Source organism: Rhinatrema bivittatum, chromosome 3 (genome assembly GCF_901001135.1).
Source record: "Rhinatrema bivittatum chromosome 3, aRhiBiv1.1, whole genome shotgun sequence".
NCBI lineage: Eukaryota > Metazoa > Chordata > Amphibia > Gymnophiona > Rhinatrematidae > Rhinatrema > Rhinatrema bivittatum.
This window is the reverse complement of record NC_042617.1, coordinates 585,810,590-585,826,239: the sequence shown is the minus strand read 5'-3', so window position 1 is coordinate 585,826,239 and position 15,650 is coordinate 585,810,590.

The following is a 15,650-nucleotide window of genomic DNA, read 5'->3' as shown; positions in this document are numbered from 1 at the left end:
TTGCTACTGATGCAATTAATAGCAGTGGCTATTCCCTAAGTAAACTTGATTAATAGCAGTTAATGGACTTCTCTTCCAAGAACTTATCCAAACCTTTTTTGAACCCAGCTACACTAACTGCACTAACCACATCCTCTGGCAACAAATTCCAGAGCTTTATTGTGCATTGAGTGAGAGAGAATTTTCTCCGATTAGTCTTAAATGTGCTACTTGCTAACTTCATGGAGTGCCCCTTAGTCTTTCTATTATTCGAAAGTGTAAATAACCGAGTCACATCTACTCGTTCAAGACCTCTCATGATCTTAAAGACCTCTATTATATCCCCCCTCAGCCGTTTCTTCTCCAAACTGAAAAGCCCTAACCTCTTCAGCCTTTCCTCTTAGGGGAGCTGTTCCATCCCCCTTATCATTTTGGTTGCCCTTCACTGTACTTTCTCCATCACAACTATATCTTTTTTGAGATGCAGCGACCAGAACTGTACACAGTATTCAAGGTGCGGTCTCACCATGGAGCGATACAGAGGCATTATGACATTTTCCGTTTTATTAACCATTCCCTTCCTAATAACTCCCAACATTCTGTTTGCTTTTTTGACTGCTGCAGCACACTGAGCCAACGATTTCAATGTATTATCTACTATGACGCCTAGATCTTTTTCCTGGGTGGTAGCTCCTAATATGGAACCCAACATTGTGTAACTTCAGCAAGGGTTATTTTTCCCTATATGCAACACCTTGCACTTGTCCACATTAAATTTCATCTCCCAAAGTTCTTACTCCTCTTCTCCCCACTGTGGAATGGTTAGAAATAAAGTCCCCATTATTTCTCAGAACATGTCCCAGTCCTTGTGCCTTTCCTGAAGTCTTCTCACTTATCTCAGATCTCCTTATGACGGTACCGGTGGGAATCATCCACTCCTCAGGCTCTTCCCCGCTGAAAGGCGCTCTTTTCCCAGCAGCTTTTGAGAATGATTCCCTGCTACCAAGCGTACTCAGTTCCAGGTGGAAAAATAAGACTTTCACTCAATGGCATAGCGAGGAGACGGCAGGGGGGGTGCCAATGCCCCCAGGCGCCAGCTTAAAGGGAGGCAGAGCAGCTTTGTCTTGGAGGTGGCAATAGCAGAAGAGGCCTCCAGCGGAGCCTAAGCCACTGGTGGCCAGAGAGGAAGAGAGGCCTCGGGCTTTCGGCAGAGCGCAACTCACGAGTGGCTGAAAATATGGAGAGGCCACGATATTCTCTTTTATCTGCAAGGGCAGGGAAACAAGCTGTGCATGCCTGCAGGAACATCTTTCATTTCCCTAACCCCAGCTCAGAAAGGCCGGTGGGCCATGGTGGAGTTCATCCCATCATGGCCCGAAGTTAGGAGGAGGCTGTGTATGTGTGTGTGTATGTGAAGGTCTATGTGTATGTGTCTGTGTCTATGTCTATGTGAAAGCCTGTAGGCATATGTGTGTCCATGTGAGAGCCTGTGAATGTGTCTGTGTGTGTGTGTGTCTGTGTGAGAGCCTGTAGGATGTGAGAGCCTGTGAATGTGTCTGTGTATGTGTGTGTGTCTGTGTGACAGCCTGTAGGCATGTGTGTGTCCATGTGAGAGTCTGTGAATGTGTCTGTGGATGTGTGTGTGTGTATGAGAGCCTGTGTGCATGTGTGTGTCTGTGTGAGAGCCTGTGAGTCAGTGAGTGCCTATATACATGTGTGTGTTTGTATCTGTGAGAGCCTATGTGTCATATATAGATTCTCACAGGCATGCACACACACACACACAAGCACACACATAATGTGTCTGTGAGAAAGAGACAACCTTTGTATGTGAGAGAGAGAGAGTATATGTGAGAGCATAGGCATGTATATGAGAGAGAGAGTGGCAGCCTGCATGTATGAGCATATGAATGTGTGTGTTTGTGTAGGCATGCATGGGAATGGGAGCCTGCATGTGAGAGAGAGCATGCGAGATCCTATGTGTTTGTGTGGGGATGTGTGAGAGAGAATGTAGAGTGAGAGCCTCTGTGTGTGTGGGGGGGTCAGCAAATGGGAGAATGGGAGCCCCCCAAGAAGAAGAGGCCTTGTTGCAGGACTGCCACAGAGCTCATCCTGTGACGGCCTGAGAAAAGGAGGCTCTTCCACAGGACTACCATGGAGCTCATCCCAAAAAGAGGGGGCCTTGCAGCAATGAGGCTCGGAAGAGAGAAAGAGACCCTGATAAAGTCTGTGTGTGTACATATGAGACAGAGCATGTGGGAATGGGAGCCTGCATATGAGAGAACATGTGAGAATGACAGCAAGAGCCTATGTGTGTGTGGGGGGGGGGAGTGGGAGCCTGCATATAAGAACATGTGGGAGTGTGTGTGTGTGTGTGTGTGTGTGTGTGTAAGAGGAAGGAAGGAAAGAAGACAGTAGGATAGAGAAGAAACAGAATAAAAATACTGAGAAAGAAATTAGGAAAAGACAGACAAAAGGAAAAATGAGACTGCGACCAACTAATTATAAAACTAAGATCAGACAAAAAAGAAAAAAGATATTTTGACTTTCAGTGATTGGAATACGCTGTCTTTGAGAATGGGAAGGTGCATGTCTTATATCGTTGAATTTTGCTTTTTCTTCAGTATTCCACTGTTCACAGAGTCACTGGTTTCTCCGGCTTTCCAGTTCAGTTTTGCCTGCATGCGTGTTTCTGTTTCTAATTTGTAGTCTCTTATTCTGTATTAAGTAAGGGTCAGTCTGTGTTCTGCGTGTATGACTGAGGTGCAGTATCTTGGCTAGCGCGCAGTTTCACTGTAGGATTTGTAGCAGTCCAGCTTGTTGTTTGCCCATCAGGTGGTGTACTGGTGTTTTAGGGCCTGGTGAATATTTGCATTGCTGTTTGAGTCCTGAGTTACTGCTGTTATGGCAATGATATGGCGAGGTTCTAGGGGTTTTCTTGTTTGGGTTTTTTTTTTTTGGCAGGGGGCTTGTGTTAGTTCATAAAGTGATTGGCAATGGAGGGAGTTTGTTTTGCTATCACTGAGGTGACACCAGAATTTAAATATATTTCTTTTGCTTGTCCTAGTTCTGTTCTGCACCTGCTACAAATCTTAAATTCTTGGGGTTATTATGAGAATTGCTGTTTATGATATTCTCTGTGATTTGGGAAAGAAGATTCATTAAAAAAAATATTTGTTTTATTATGTGATTGAATCTGATGTTTCTGTTCTTTACTTTTAACATTATGCGTATTTAGAAACTATAATAAATGAATGCAGATTAATGAGACATTTTTAATATTGGCTTTAAATAAAATATTTTAGAGCGTCACTCATGATGCAAGGCAGTTGTTGCACACTACCTAAAAATCCATTTTCTGCTGCACTCTAAGGCATTATTTAATCGATAAGAGTACAGCTGCATGCTTACCGCCCACCCAGGTTAATCATGGGGGGCTTCAGTACTGGGCAGCAGGCTGCTGCAGGCGGGGTTACTGCTCACGCACTCGGGTTCAACAGAAGTGAAGGGAGACTGTCTTTATGTGCCTCGGGTGACTGCTTTGGCCTTGGCTTGTGGTAGTGAGGTGGTGAGTTCAGTGCTGCTGGGCTTAGCCTGGGGGGGGATGGGAGAGCATGGGAATGGGGTGACTCACCCAGGACCTGGTCCCACCGAGTTTTGTAGCTGCCAGGCTACTCAGGATCTTCAGCGTTTTGGCCGGGCCCACAAACTGCTAATGTTGGCACAGAGAAGCTTTCGCCCCCATAGGCTGCTCACAACAGTCTCTCAGTTCATTTCTTTTTTGGGGGTTTGTATTAGTGCGACTTTCTGTAACCTTAAACATTAATATAAGGATGATGCAGATTGGAGGAGGGGCACGAGGGAGGTGCACAAATGCATTAGTCCCCGGGCGCCGGAGACCCTCGCTACGCCACTGCTTTGACTCCAAAAATAGGGACATAGGAGACAGGAAGGATAGAAAAAAATGAGGAGACAGTTACTGAAGAAAAACAACAGAAGGTTGAAACTCCTGTGCGTCTGATCACTGACAGGATTGTCCCCGGGAGGAGTGATCTCACCTTGCACAGGGATGTGAAGGGGTAAAAGGCTCTCATAGGGAAAATCTCAAAAACTGGATCAAAAAAAAGTAAACGCAGATGTAAACAAGTCAGTCTGGCGGGCTGATTTGAAAGGGAACAAAATACTCTCTCTCTTCACTAAGTTACCAAATTAACAGTCAGAAGGCAGAGAGCTCCCGCCATCAAGGAATCTGACTGAAAATCCCACACCCCAAGATGGTACCTGGTGGTCAAAAAGGCTAAGACTACACCATCTCAGCTTCACACAGGGGGGGAGAAAAATCCAACCCACTGTTCTCTAAGGGGTAGATTTTGAAAGGTGCACGCGTGCGTGTCCCGGCGCGCGGACAGGGATGAGGTGATTTTATAACGTGCGCTCGCCAACGCTCCCACCTTATAAAATCGTTGGGCCGCGCGTGCCCAATCAAGGAGCGGACTGGGGGAGAATTTCCTTACCCCCTACCCTAACCTCCCTTCCCCTTCCCCTCTCCTCCTGTACCGCCCGCCTCCATCCCCCGGACCTCCCCTTTCCTTCGGCCCGGCACTTCTGCGCGTAACCCCTGTTTCCCCCCGCACGCTAAACATCTAACCATTAAGTCTCTCTGAGCCTCCTCAGCGCCTTCCTTTGGGACGGACACTAAGGGCTCCTTACCTATGCATTTATATTTGGCCCTTTAAAGAGGATGAGATGCGGGTCCCCCCTGGCCCCAGAGCGCTTATCATCTAAGTTAGTACCTGAGATAAGCGAGGAGGAAGGACCAGCAGTGGGATTATAGACCATGAGGCCACCGGTCAGTATGATTTTATGTTTAAATCTTTCTATTAAAGTTTTATACAAAACACAACATTGGTTTCAGTACTTTCTCTCTGGGCAGTGCCTGGATCCTGCAACCCGCCCAGTACAAGCCCAGTACAATCTGTCAACATTTACGTCCAACACCAACAAGAGCCCCAGCCAAATGATCTTCCTACCCCCAATGTATGATTTTATATGCTTAAGGTGTTGCGATCCCCCCTGCTGCTGCGCTGCAGGAGGTCTCTTACCTTCCTCCAGAGGCCGCTCTGAAGCCAGGGCCTCGCCTGCGCATCTTCCGGGACTTGTTCCAGGGCCTGAGAGGCCTAGCTGTGCCGGTGGCTTGCAGCCTCTGTGTTTGGACTTCCTGTTGGGCGACGCCCTTCCCTAGGGGCTGGCCCGCAGCTCTCTACCCTAGTTATAGGACCAGCGGTGGGCGGTCCTGGCAAGCTCCTCCCAGGGAGTTGCCTTCTTCCTCCAGTATTTAAGGACTTTCTGTTCACTGTGTCTTGGCCTTGGATCTGAGCATTACAGTCGCCTGTAACCTAGCCGATCCAGGTCCTCCATGTTTGATGGTGCCTTGTCCTGTCTCTGCTTGATGTTCCTGATGTCCAGTGTCTCTGCCTTGATGCCTGTCTCTGACCCTGCCTAGATGTTTGTTCCTGTGCCTGCCAGCCGTAAGGGCTTCGGATGTGAGTTTCCCAGCATCGGAGTCCTGTTCGCCTGGGTCTTCCCCGCGCCCTCCTTCTCAGCGTGGTCCGTGACCAGCCTCCCAGGGCTGTGTAGGGTGCGTCTGGGACAGGGTGGTCCGCGACTCAGTCCCACGGGCGGGCTGAGTAGGGCGCCCTGATGGACAGTGCAATGTTCCCGTCCAGCCTTGTCTACAGTGTCTGCTTCAGCCTGTACCCTGATGTCTTCCTCTGCCAGCCGAGGGGGCTTCGGATGTGAGTTTCCCAGCATCGGAGTCCTGTTCGCCTGGGTCTTCCCCGCACCCTCCTTCTCAGCGTGGTCCGCGACCAGCCTCCCAGGGCTGTGTAGGGCGCGTCTGGGACAGGGTGGTCCGTAACTCAGTCCCACGGGTGGGCTGAGTAGGGCGCCCTGATGGACAGTGCAATGTTCCCGTCCAGCCTTGTCTACAGTGTCTGCTTCAGCCCGTACCCTGATGTCTTCCTCTGCCAGCCGAGGGGGCTTCGGATGTGAGTATCCCAGCATCGGAGTTCCTGCTCGCCTGGATCCTTCTAGTGTCTCGTTTCAGCCCTTGTCCTGATGTCTCCGTCTTGCTTCAGCCTGCTTCTGCCCTGTCTGATGTCTTCAGTTTAAGGACTCTGACTGCCCTCGCCTCTGTCCGGCCTGCTGCCCATTGCAGTTCCCTGCGGCAGGTCCGAAAGGGCGGGGAACAGTCGGAGGACCGTTCACTAGTCAACTTCCCCGTGTTGGCTACCATGGGCATGCAGGTCCGGCTGAGGGCCGGACTCCCTGCTTCTGTTCCTGCCTGCCTGGCTCACCATGCCTGCTCAGCTCACCTCCCACGGTGTGGCCTTGGGCTCCTCCTGGGGTCCTGCCGTGGCCCAAGGGCTCACCACCCGCCCGAGACGACCGCGCGCGCTCGTAACATAAGGTATATTGTAAACTGTTAACAAAACATTTTTAGTTTTGAAAAAATCAACCTCGGTATCATATTCTTGTGAATAAACCAAGATCAGACTACAATACTGGTCTGGAGTCAACGTTAAGTGCATGACAGAAGAAGATCTTACTGGCTGATAAAGATTCACAATGACTTCAATTCTTGGTTCCCATTTAATAGTGATAATGCCGAGTCTTAGCTTAATTACAAGCTAAGATTATATACAGGAATAAAAGGTTATTCCTGTGGTCATCGCCTGAACGTTGACAGCCTATAGCATCATTATCGCCCTGGCAGGCAGCGGACTTGGTTGCAGTCCAGTGTTTTTACTATAAAGTCTGCAGTGCTTTTGTAACTTGCAATGCAGGAGTTCGGACAAATAGTCGAAAGCCAATTGAGTCCTTAGGGCTCTTAGCAGGAGCAGCTATTGCATGGACACAGTCAATGAAGACCATTAACATTTTGTGTGTCTGAAGACACTGAGGTGGGGGGAATCATTGTGAAAGCTGAGAAAAGCTCCCCGGGAAGCTGGAGCCGGAGAGCCAGAGCTGGCCTAAGGCTGCTTCCAGCCAGAGATGAACCCATCTAAAATGTGTGCTCCAAGGACTGACTGCTGAGCTGAATAATGCTGGGAGCTGCCTTTCTTCCTCTGATGCCACCCAGGGATTTAGAAATCACAATTCATGATTGTGGTTTGGATTCCTAATGGTTTTTTTGTTTTGAGGAGGTGAAGGGGGGTGGGAAAGTTTGCATGAATAATTTGCATTTATTTAAAGTAGTTATGTCAGGAAAGTCAGAATAATACCTTTCTTTCTGACTATTTATTCAACTTCTAGCCATTCAGGGAATGTAAACCAAAATTTGTGATTTGCAGTTTGTGGCCTTCCAATTCAGCAGCTATGAAACGTAATGCAGATTGTTTTTTGTGATCTGTGATTCGCTACTTACAGTTCAAAGGGAAATCTTATTAATATGACAGGATTTGACCCATCTCTAGGAGCCGCAGAGCTAGACTTCAAATCTCAGAGGCGGTGGCCGAGGGAGGGAGGGGGCTGACAGGCCCGGATGTCCCCCTCCAATAATCAATGCTCCCTCTGCTCGGGCCGACGCAGTATCGGGTGCGAGTTAAACGAGTGCTCGTGACTGAGCGCCCCGCTCCCCTTACGTTCGACGATCCACCTCTCTTGGGCGCCCGATTTAATATTTAAGTTGTGCGCTGCGGTAAAAAAAAGGAGGCGTTAGGGGAGAATGTGCGCCCCCCCCCCCAGCGCCTCCTCGGCAGCGGACGCCCGGGAGAGGTGGTCAGGTCAGGGGAAATGGAAGCTCAGTTTTACAAGCGTCCGTTTTCCTAACCTGACCGCCAGCACACTTTTATTATTATTTTGTTTTTAATTCTCCTTTTTCGGTTAATCCGACTTAATATGGCGATGATATTAACCCAGAGGAACCAAAAAAAAAGGAACAGAAAAGCTTTTTGCCTTAGGGGGTGGGTTAGCGCCTATTTAACCAGCGTCCGACAGCGGGTTAAAGAGGGCGCTCGGCTGAACGCAGCTTATTGCATCGGCCCCCAAAAGAGTCAGACATGGTGTCCCCCCCCATCCCTCACCACCACCAGACCCTGCTCAGCAAACAACTTTCAGGACTCTCCCCTTCCCTTTTCCAGCTCCATCCCCGACCCCCTCAGTGATCTGAAACGAATTATGCGCCCATTTCTTTCGAAAGGTTCGGGGACCTCTGGAGTGAGGGGGTAAGGCAGTGAGCACATTGGCATTAAAACGCCGAGGCACAGAGCGAGGTGCAAAGCAGAAAGCAGGACCCAAATGCAGGCGTTGGCTACACAGGCGCCTGCCAGCTTCCTCCAGACACCAAATTCTTTATCGGCGCGGGAGGAGGAGGAGGAGGAGGAGCGTCGTTACCCCTGCCCGCTGCTGCGGCGGCCGCATCTCCCCTCTGGCGGCGCTGGCTCCAGGTCACAGCGGCATCTGAAGGTTATGAAAGTCCACCTCCGGGGCCTACAGTCGCCCCCTGCAGGCGGGTGGACCCCATTGACGGCCCAGCTGCTCCTCCCGCATGGGCTTCTGTTACCATGACAACCCACGATGGGGGCAGAGCGCCCCGGGGTCTGCCGGCGCACGAGGGGGCTGCCGAAGGCCCCACGCATGAGGTTTGTTCCTCTCCGGTTGCTGCTGTGACCCAGAGCCGGCGCCGTTGGAAGATTCCGGAGGGGGCGCCACAGCTTGGTAGGTGAGGAGGAGGAGGAAGGGGAGAATGGGCCTGAGAGGAGATTTTGGGCAGTGGAGCTCACCTTCTCCACCCCCTGCAGGGAGGAGGGAGAGGGAGTGATTCCCCCCCATGCACCAGCTTGGTTTGGCCCCTGGCAGCAAGCACAGTTGCAATACCCACCCTGAAGCACTGAGAGAGGGGATAAGGCGACGAGCACGGTGGCACAAACGCCCTTAAGCGTAGTGAGGAGTATGGAAAAATATCACAGTAGCATCAAAATCCCAAGGCAAAGAGTGAGGGGTAAGACAGCGAGCGCAGTGGCGTAGACATCCCATGGTAGACGTGCTATGAGATGGGGTCCTGAGTAGTCAGGTGCGATTATGGGAAATGTGTGTTTTTGGTAGGCAAAAGGTCAGGGATTACTTTCAGGCAGGCTATGTGTAAGGCTGTGTACGAACCTGAATTATGGGAATGAGTGCAAGACTATATATGCAAGGGTACTGCTAGTGTATGACGAGGAGAAAGTATGTGAAGATGATGGAATTAAGGGTCTCTTCAAGCCTTTTGTGTTATGCTGGGTCCCTTGCCTTTGCCGACGCCTTAAGCAGGGAGAGCTCAGTGGAAAATATTTGAGCCGTGCTGATTTTTTGGTAAAAATTCTCTCAAAAATATGATCCAGGGTGACCACCTGACTACAGCTGAGCTCTTCCAGGTTTATTGAACTTTAGCTTCAGAGGATCTTGAGAATTTTCCATCCTAGAAAATACTGAGACAGAAGTTAATAGGCTGGGACAGACTCACGTTTTCCTCTTGGGTTCCATTCGGGTGGTGACCCTAAACGAACCGCTGTAGCCAACAGAGCCGGAGAGCGGAGGAGAAGACGAAACCTGAACACTGTTCCACTTGTTTTCCCGAGGAGCTTAAGCGCTGTACAAACCGAACAGTAAACGAATCTCCTCTGTCCCCTTTCACAGGAGGACCACTGAAACTCTCTACGAATGTATGGCAAAAAATGAATTCTGATTTTCATTCTATCAACGATTTGTTTTCATTTAGAATTGGGATCAGAGAGTGAATGTCGATCCGGGTATCCAGAAATGTTTTGCTTATCAAACCTTTTTCAGCTCTGCGATGTGACAGTTTACCAGCTGTATGTCAGAAGTTAATAACACCCCCTAGGATCGGGGAAAAATTGCAAGAAACGCAGACCATCTGCTGAACAAAGCGGAAAGATTAAAAGAAGAATGTAAAAGTCTTTCCACGTTCGAATGACATGTTTGGAGAGGTGCCCAGAATACCTGCATATCTAAACCAGCCACATGAATCTGTTTGCTCTCTTGCAAGTCAGGTATGAGTTTTTTTTTTTAAGACAAAGAGGCCGATGTACTGAAGTGCACAGAATTTCATGCAGACGTTTTCTACTGGGACTTGTAGGCAAATGATAAAGCATTTACGCTCAGAAGTTTCCTAATGACGGTGTTGCAAAAACAAAACAATAAGATAACTACCCCTCAGATATTTTTTTTTTTTTTTTTTTTTTTTTTGCGAAAACTAGCTGGCGATGTCCTTTTTCCACGTATTTTTGTGCTATGAACTTAGATGGTGGCTTTGAAACAGCTGCGTGGGTGCTCGTGTACACGTGCATGCCGGCCCACGCCCTAGGATGCGACCATATTATAACACACGCGCTTATATGCACGCTTGCTATAAAATAGGCTGAAGACGCGTATATGCGCGCACGATTTTAAATGGGCGTGCGCTTGTGCACGCAAATGCCGCGTCTGACGTGTTTAAGTGAGGGAATTTCATAAGGGACGCATGCCGATGCTGTACCCTGTTTTTCCAGTTCGTCCCCAGTTCGCCCAGTTTAGGGATAGCACTTCCAATCTCCTCTAATTTATTAGGCTCCCTTTCCCCCTTAAAACCCCATTTTGTAGCCTAAATCTTTTTGGTTTTGCACTTCCACACCATCCATAGCAGTAGTAAACTTATGTGGCACGCGAGTATTTACGCTCATATCTCTCTTGGCCACGCCCAAGCCCCACCTCTTTTTCTGAACGTTTGATTTATGCGCCCAGCGGGAGTTACGCGCGTACACGGCTGCCTTTTAAAATCCACACAGCGCGCACCAGACCTACTTGTGCGCGGATCTCCCAGTTTTGGCGCACGGAGGGCTTTTAAAATTCACCTTATTAGTTGACGAGCTACTTTGCTCGATTTTGCATCTCTGCAGGTCATTAACTTTGATTTTGCAAAAACATTTAGCAAGAATAAACTCACGCATGTAAGCTGACTACGCGCAAAGCCGGCTGCAGTCAGCTCGGTGCATCAAAAGGGGAAACTTGTGCACCTCAGCCCAAATGATGGCGCACAAGTTGCTGCTTTTACGTGCCAAGAGAATTTCACAAAATCGTGCGTGACATCCTCTAAATAGCTTGCTAGATAAACTCAGGATTTGGCCCGAAAAAAAGTCATGATCTAAAACCTATAGAGGACAATTTTCAACAGCCCGCCTTTTCACCAGGTACGCACACACGTTTGTACACACTTACCTTGTGACTAATCTTAAAGGGAAAGTACCCGGATAGTTTCCCTTGCAAACTTAGTGGCGAGTATAGTTACGCGTGTACTTTGGATGCTCAGGAGTAAAAGAGCACAGGTAGATTGGAAAAGCAAATACACAAGGGCTGGTTTTCTCCCACTACAACCAGAAACAGCTTTTTATTTTTTTAAGCCAGGTAAAATCATGCGTATTGGGAAAGCTGGTGTGAGCTTTAATGTGCTGCGAAGGGGCCGATCCACAGAAACCTATTCGGATAAATAACTCTTCACCCAGGTAACTCCTTTAAAACTTGCCTTTATAATTAGGTAGCTTTTCTGATAGCAGCCTTCACCGACTCCCAGTCCTAGATCTCTATATCAGACTTCCAGAATCTCAAGGTGGGAAAGCAGGCAGAGCCCTCCATCTGGTTGTTTTCCAGGATCTCATTATCGCAATTTGCAATTATAATACCATAAAATCCAACCACAGGAAAATCCTCGCATTACGGATTTCTTTATAATCACGGTCCCGGATCACAAATTTCCATCTCTTTCTGACATAACTGCTTAAAAGCTCCTCGGGCCCATATTCCAAAGCCATTGAGCTGTGTTTACCTGGAGATAGATGAGGGTTTTCTGAAAGGTTCTCCCTGCAGGTTGCTGTGCCTGCCGTATGCGTGCTTCCACTCGCGGTTTTCTGCAGCTCGGCGGAGAGGAGACAGCAACACGAGCGGGTTTTGCACTTTCAAAACCGCGCACGTTGCTTTGGCCAGAAAAAAAAACGTATCCACAGAAAAAAGGAAGTAAACCGTTATGATGGTGAATAACTTAATGACGGTATATAAAAACTCTGAAATAAATAAAGTAGAAATCCTTGCAGGTGCTTTTTTTCCCAGGGAAGCTTTCAAATGAGCTTTCCCTTTCAGAACTGGTGCAGAATCACGCGTGGGTAGAAGGTGCCGGCACACTTTGCACCTGCCGGCACAGAGTTTTTATAATTGCCCTTACAGAACAAAATGTATGAGCGTACATAGTTACACATGATGTGATCTGTCACGTAGCGCTTCCGCTAGCAGGATGATACATTTCCCAGGCCTCAGGACTGCCCGGCTTCACATATGCTCAGCGTGGTAAAAGTAGGCACGCAGTCTGTGGGACCTTTCCGCCCGTGGAATCGACCGATGCCCTTAATCTGCTTTGAACAAGTCGGATGCCAGCATCTGCCACACCGTACTGATGACAAAGGACGTAGGAGGAAAGGATGCCCCTTACCAATGCATGCACTAAGGCAGCCGTTTTATTTTGGGCTTTCCTGTAGGATAGGGATCTCTTTGACTTAAGAGAGAGATGAGTTTAAAAACAACAACAAAAAAAAGTCATGCAAAGAAGATGATGTCTTAAAGATGTTTGAAACTGAATGTAATGTTCAATACCCATCAGCTGTGCTTCAAGGGTACAGAAAGGTCATGGCTAACCCTGAAGTACTCCTGTATGGAAATATCACCAACCCTCCAAGATATAGGCTACAACCTAGGAAACTTTTTGGGTCTTATAAGCAACAGCTTTCATCAAAGAGTCTGGATGCTGAGAGCCACGGGCACAAAATAACAGGTCAACAAAAATGTGCTCTTAAATCTCACCCTTGAGCGGAATTTCTGCCTGCATTGTACACGCTGGACCAGACTGGTTCACATACATGTGAGATATTGATTATGTGCCTATTTAATGAACAGATAGGGCACCCAAGACTCTGCTGAACTGCATATACAGTTAACGAGCCACACTGCAGAGTCTTGTCCTGAACTTGTGTGTCACGGAGGGACTGAAGTAATCAGCTTAGCTGGCCCAAATGTCATTAACCTCAGGATGCAATGTTAATTAATGTGTAACGTTTCTGCAATTGCTTGCCCCAGCCATACTTAGACAAGTGTATCTCCCTCAGTGCTGGTTTTATTAGACTTCAGCAGCCTTCAACACCATTGACCATCATATTTTGTTGGCTAGGCTACAGGTCACTGCTATTGAAGGTAAAGTTGCTTCTTGGTCTGACTCCTTTCTAGGTGACAGAAATCAGTCTGTTGTTCCCAAAGGCTATTATGGGTTTCCACAATGGTCCACTCTGTCTCTCCACCTCTGTCAAAGGTTATGCAGATGATATCTAGATTCATTCCCCCTTATCAGAGGATCTGAATAAGTCTGGAGAATATCTTCCAGTGGACAAAGGTGAAGGAGTTGAGGGCGAATCCAGGCCAAACAGACATTTTGTGGGACACTAAGATCACTGTCGAGGATATTGCATTTCAGTTACAACTAGATGGAACTAGTCTCTCTTTAAAGCCTCAGGTAAGGAGCCTTGGTGCTATTTTAAATGTGCTCATCATTACCATGACGCATCGTATCTCTTCTACAGTTAAAAAGGAAGTGTTTAAATTATGAATTGTCCATCAACTTAAACCGTATTTGGCCTTGACTGATTTAAAAACTGCACCGTATGCCCCAGTGTTATCTTATATGCATTGCTATATAATTCCCTTGTAATGGGTCTTCCTGGCAAAAGACTCAACAGTACAGCTGACTCAACATGCGGCTGGCAGGGAAGAGGAAGGCTGTGCTGTCAGGGACCATACGCTCCAGTTCTGAGTGATTTACCTGGGCTTCTTATATCATCCTGCACGCAGTTTAAAAGGCTTTGCCTCGCCTTTAAGGCACATGAATAGCCCAGGCCTCGATCATTTGACTGAAAGGTTAAGCTGGTTTGAGATTGTTTAAGGTTATTTAAGACGTGCCAGAAATTTAGATAAAGATTACTTAAGGTTTAGGAGATCGGTTAAGGCAGGGATCTTTAAAACTGCTTTTCCTGAAGTTTAATTTGGGCAAAACTGGGATTAGACTAGTTTGCCTATATGATACTTTTTTTTTTTTTAAAGCATTGAATTATTCTCTGATTGGTCCTTAATTATTATGTTATTAGTATTGTATTTCACTGACTCATTGTACATCACCTAGAATGTTTTTAGATAGGCAATTTCAGAAAATTAAATAAATTCATGCATAGAAAAAAATGATGACCCCCCCCACCCGCCCATCACTAAGACATCAATACAAAGACTCAAAATGAGCAGCAATTTCAGGGCGAATCCGTGGAAATGTTCCAAACAATCTGCTCTCTACAGATTTTATTAAAGGCACCATAAAAGCAGAGCTATGGGAAGGGCTAATGCAGGGATAGGCAACTCCAGGCCTCAAGTACTACTGCTACGGTAACAGGCCAGGTTTTCAGGATATTCACAATAAATATGCATGAGATCACTTTTCATGCATGGCCTTCCTTGTATGCAAATCTCTCTCATGCATATTCGTTGTTGATATCTTGCAAATCAGACCTTTCTGGCACTGGAGGACCGGAGTTGCCCTCCCCTGAGCAAATGGTTTATGGGAAAGGAAAGACTACTGGAAAGTGCCTAGAATTAAGTGTCTGCATGTAAGACCAGATATACTTCAGTTCATACTCCAGCTTTGGCAATCTGTGATCCATGATCCGGAGACCTAGAGCAGTGCTTCTCCATCCAGTCCTCGGGGCACCCCTAGCCAGTCGGGTTTTCAGGATATCCACAATGAATATGCATGAGATAGATTGGTATACATGCAAATCTGTAATCATCTTATTCATTGTGGATATCCTGAAAACCCGACTGGCTAAGTGCGTCCCGAGGACTGGGTGGAGACGCACTGGCCTAGAGAACAGGGATGGCCTTGAACGTTTGGATTTATCTATCAGATAATAAAGAATCATTCTCATTGGAGAAATGGCTTTTTAACTGTATTTAAAGGTTAAACTCCCTTTACAAGGTAAAGACAACTGAATTATGCCTCTCTGAGGGCAAAAGAATATTCCCTCCCCTTCTAGATTTTAGTTACAGCCTGCTTTTCAAAGCAGATCACGTGCAAGTATTTCCCTATCCCCAAAGGGTTTATAATCCTAACTTTGTATCTGAGACAACAGAGGGTAAAGTGGCTTGGCCAAGGTCAGCAGGAGCAGCAGTAAGGTCTGAAACCTGGTTTTCCTACTCTAACCTCTGGGCCTCACCTATCTGAGGAAATCTATATAATCCCCCCCCCCCCCCCCCCCCCTCAGGTGGGTTGCTTGACATTTGCTCAGAATCGTATAATTAATGATTACAGGGGAGGCCACGCTCAAACAGGACATTCGCAATGAATATGCAGGCCTATATTTGCATACGATGGAGGCAGTGCACGGAAATTATCATTCCTGGTTAAAAGAAATGATAGAAAGAAAAAAAGTTTAAAACTATCCAAAACGGAGTGAGGGAAAGTCATATGTGTACGGAATATAAGTAAAGGTTGATGAAATGTTTTATCCCATTTTTATTCTTTATCTTGTCCTTCTGGCATTGTCAGCAACACTGCA